Source organism: Rosa rugosa, chromosome 3 (genome assembly GCF_958449725.1).
Source record: "Rosa rugosa chromosome 3, drRosRugo1.1, whole genome shotgun sequence".
NCBI lineage: Eukaryota > Viridiplantae > Streptophyta > Magnoliopsida > Rosales > Rosaceae > Rosa > Rosa rugosa.
The window spans coordinates 23,558,730-23,563,065 of NC_084822.1; the positions used below are offsets into that span (position 1 = coordinate 23,558,730).

General features: G+C 37.4%; 1 long non-coding RNA gene across 1 annotated transcript; it reads left to right on the forward strand.

Moving 5' to 3' along the window:
* The first annotated feature begins 1,563 nt into the window (after nucleotides 1-1,563).
* LOC133736311 (uncharacterized) lies at nucleotides 1,564-4,136 on the forward strand. The gene is made up of 3 exons (XR_009859502.1): nucleotides 1,564-1,849; nucleotides 1,974-2,039; nucleotides 3,795-4,136. It is a non-coding gene; the product is annotated as an uncharacterized LOC133736311 (long non-coding RNA).
* The last annotated feature ends 200 nt before the right edge of the window (nucleotides 4,137-4,336 follow it).

A 4,336-nucleotide genomic window follows, 5' to 3' on the forward strand; every position in this document is an offset into this window, starting at 1 on the left:
ATTTGTAAGAACTTGTTTTATGTGTTAGTGATTGACAATTGCTTAATTTACTAGAAAGTAGAAACAAGCTGAAGACAATTGCTTAACCTGTAACATCCCTAATTAATTTTGCTCCAGTGAGTACTGAGTATCTTTATTCCAAAAGAAGCATAAAAAAACTAAATAAATAAAGAGAGGATTATGTTGATGAATTTGGAGCAAGAAACTGTCTTCTATTGATGTGATCAAAAGGGGGTATTCAAGTTAGTGATATAACTTTAACCTTTACCGAGAATTAGACAAAGCTGATTGAGCTACTCAGGTTTCAGCTGTACACAAGCTTGTCTCCAGCATCTGAACACCACCTCAGAGACCTTCTCATCATCTGGCAATGAAACAATTTTTCTGGTATGTCAATATTTGCCCAGGGATTTGATCTACTTCAAGTTCCTGATTAACTATTTCTCAATCATTCTCAAGCATGTGATGATTAGTATAACTATATTGCATACCTTCCAAAAGTGAATATACATCCGACGCGATGAAACTTGATGAAGCTCCATATATTCCATTTATCTTTTGGTGGCCAGATTTGTAAAGTTCCCAAATGATTCTCTCTTTAACATTAGCACTTTTTCCATTCGAAGGACCTCTTGCTATCCAAATTGCGGGAGTATAAGTTTCCATTTTCCATCACCTGCCGTTTCTCACATATACTTATTAGTGTAACGTAATTTTTAGTGTAATAAAAATTTCAAGTTAAAATGTAATTTTTAGTGTTTAGACAAATATACTTTCAACTTTAACAGCTTCTAACTGTGGATTTAATGACAATGAGTTAAGTGTACGATAATGTTGAATGTGAGTGAGTTAAATAATATTTTTGAAACGTCAGTGAGTTAAGTGTCGAACACGTCAAAACTCAGTGACCAAAAGTGATTTTTTGGCATTTATTCCTAGTCAAAAATTTCAACATATTTTCATCCATCAATTAGAATCTGAATTTTTATATAGTTCTAGTTAGATGAGCAACTGAAAAACAGGTATGTATTTTAAATGTTCCAAGTTGAATCACATATTAATCAATTATTTTTTTGGTGTTCTTTAAGTCCACATGTGAGAAATGAAAAGCAAACAAACAAATATATATATATATATATATATATATATATAGAGAGAGAGAGAGAGAGAGAGTCCGGTTCTGAAGAGGACTTCCGCACTTCGCTAAAGTGTGGACGTCGACGCAGCTGAGGCATTTCAGGCTGCGACGGCGGCGCGCGGCTTGCAGGAGGGAGGCCAGAGGCATCCCGGACGGTTCTGGGCAGCGTTCGAGGTTGGAGGAGGTCGGGGTTGCAGGTTCTAGGCAGCAACCTGACCTGCAACTGCAGGTTTTCTGCAGCGAGCTGCAACCTCGTCGCCGGCGACTCCACCAACTGCAGACCGTTCCGTCCGACCCCTGCCTTCCGTCTGCCAAGCCCCGCCGCTCCGTCGAACCCCGAGCCGAGCTACAGCGGCGACGTCCGCACTTTAGCAACCATGTGCGGCGACCTCCACTATATATATAGTCAAACGTTTTGCCATACATTAACTTTTTTGAATATTTTAGACCGTCGGATATAATTAAACTGAGAATATATCTAACGGTTCAGAATATTCAATGATGGTGACCTGCTCACCTGGTAGCCTTTTTTTTTTTTTTTTTTTTTTTTGCAAAATTCTGAATTACATGATAAATCAATTTCATAAATTATAACTATAATCCACGACATAAACCCTAATTCCTAAAGACCAGAAACTATCTCGGCCACCCCATCGTTCATTCAACAGCTACTCATTCAACCTAGCAGAGTTGCGAAGGCTTCGTATCCAGGTAAACGGCATAATTGAATTTGGTTGACCCCATATATATTTCATTCAACAGCTACCATCATTGGAATCATTCAACCTATAACAATTTGGTCAGCACGTACATTTATGTTGATTTTTGATTGCAGTGAGTACATGATCATTTTGCTCAAGGACGAGGACAAGGAGGCGAAAGAGAAGATGTTGTAACCCAGGTACATGGTCATTTTGATCATTCTGTTCAGTATAATATTGAACCAAGAAATCCGAAGGTTATCAACCCAGGTATGAGGCTTCATTTTTCTTTGCAGCAATTTTTATCTTTTGTAGTGTGAGAAACTAGTCTTTACTCTTTCGAAACTAGTCTTTATCTTTCATAAATTTTATGTTTGAGCACCGATTCCAGTTGAAGATTAGACTATAGAGTTTAAAGACCTTCGTTTTGGTCTCACTGGTCTTAGGGCTAATAGCAAAATAGAAACAAGTAGGGAGGAGGGCAGCCTCCGAAGCATAACTTCATTAAGTTCAATTTTGATGCGGCTTGTGATGGGAGGAGGGGCTATACTGGGTTGGGAGCAGTGTTAATTAAAATAACCACATTGGACACCGATCTTCCTAATTACTTTGATTACTTTGCTATTTTTATCCACTGGCATGCATGGACATCACTGTTAAGGCAATAAATTTGCTGTTCATGTTGGTTTTAAGTCCCTTGAAATTGAAGGGGATGCCCTTACGGTGATTAACACGCTCCATGAGCAGGGAGAAGATCTTAGTGAGGAAGGAAATATATTGGATGAAGCAAAAGATGTGATAAGGCAATTACATCATTGCAGCTGGGGGTATGTTCGTCGGAACTGTAATATGGTTGCTGACAAGATTGCAAGAGAAGCTCTTTCTTTTACTAATCCTATGCTTTGTTTACAGTTTGGGCCTTCATGGCTTCATAGTTGTATTGAGAGGGATTCTTCTCATAACTAGTTAGTTCTTGGGTGTGGTGCTCTTTCCGCGTCCCAGTTGGGAAAGATTTTAGTGAGGCCACTGGATACCCAAAATCGCTGTACCTGTGTTTGGTTAATGAATTGCTGTTTCGATCAAAAAAAAAAATGGTCTCACTGGTCTTGCATGTACCGTACAATCCATTAGTTTTATGCAGTTTATTACTTAGGTGGATTCTATTATCCTTCCATGGATCAAAGACGGTTTTGATTCACATTCGATCATGGTGTCTAATTTGATTCCTACATTTTCCCTCAAGTACAGAGAGTCACAAACACCTCTACAAGATTTGTACTTTCTATATCTGTACATGTATTTCCAAGTCTAAATTTAATTGTCTCATTGAATTAAAGTTGTTTGTATGTGTTTTCTTGTCCTTTTTTTTTTAATGTTTTTATTTTATTTTAGTAGTCTTTTGTTTCTCACTTTTTGTATAGTTCTACGTTAAGTTCATATGATTTTAAGAATATGTTCTAATATATATGAAGCTTTTACTAGTTTTACATTGCTTTCATCTCATTAATTGGTCCTCTGTTTTACTCTATTAATTACTAGTTGGATTTATATTGTTCTCTATGTTTTAAAATGAGATGATTTCAGCATGTGTCAAGTGAGTTTCCGTGTTGTTCTTCTGGTCTTGTTCTTTTTGTTTGTTTGGGCATTTTGCTGTTTGTTTCTTTGGTCTTTTGGCTTTGTGTTTTTGTTATGTTTTTTTATGCCAGACGTCTTCCACCTTCTATGTAAGGTTTGGAGTGTTTTTGGTTTTCTTTGTACTGTTCGTGGTTCAATAGATTGCTTTTTATCCAAGGAAAAAATGTTTTTGATGGTTTCAGCATTGTCAAGCTGAGTCAGTTAGAAAATGTGCAACTTCTATTTACGACGAATGTTGAGTGGATTAGTCAAAAAGGGAAAAGCTGATGAGCAATTGATTATGGTTTGTTAATACTTGGGTAATATTTTCTTTGTTTCAGGCATGGATGGATCGTATGAACCTTCAATATCTGATATTGGTTTGGTGTCCCAAAGTTCGATAAATGGAAGTGACTGTAATGAAATGCAATATAAGGGAGTTAGGTATGATAAGTTGTCTACAGAAGATCTTAAAGGGCAAGAGTTTAAGACTGTGGAGGAAGCTGAGTCCTTTTACAATGCCTATGCAAAGGCCATGGGTTTTGATGTTAGAAACGATTACAAGAGATTAAGTATACGCACAACAGGGAGAGTCACTTCATTGCGGTTGGTTTGTTCTGCTCAAGGGAAAAGAAAAGAAGAGTACATGAGTAACAAGAAAAGAGTTCGCAGGCCAAAGAAAGAAACAAGATTCAGTTGTCCATGCTTGTTCAAAGTAAGGTACCGTTCGAATATTAATGCCTATATTGTTGATGATTTCATAACGAACCACTCACATCAGCTTGCACAAGCACATGAGTCGCATCTTCTTCGATCACACAGATCAGTTGAAGATCATCATTTAGCACTGGCCACATCTATGCAGAGAGTGTCTGTTAAGCCT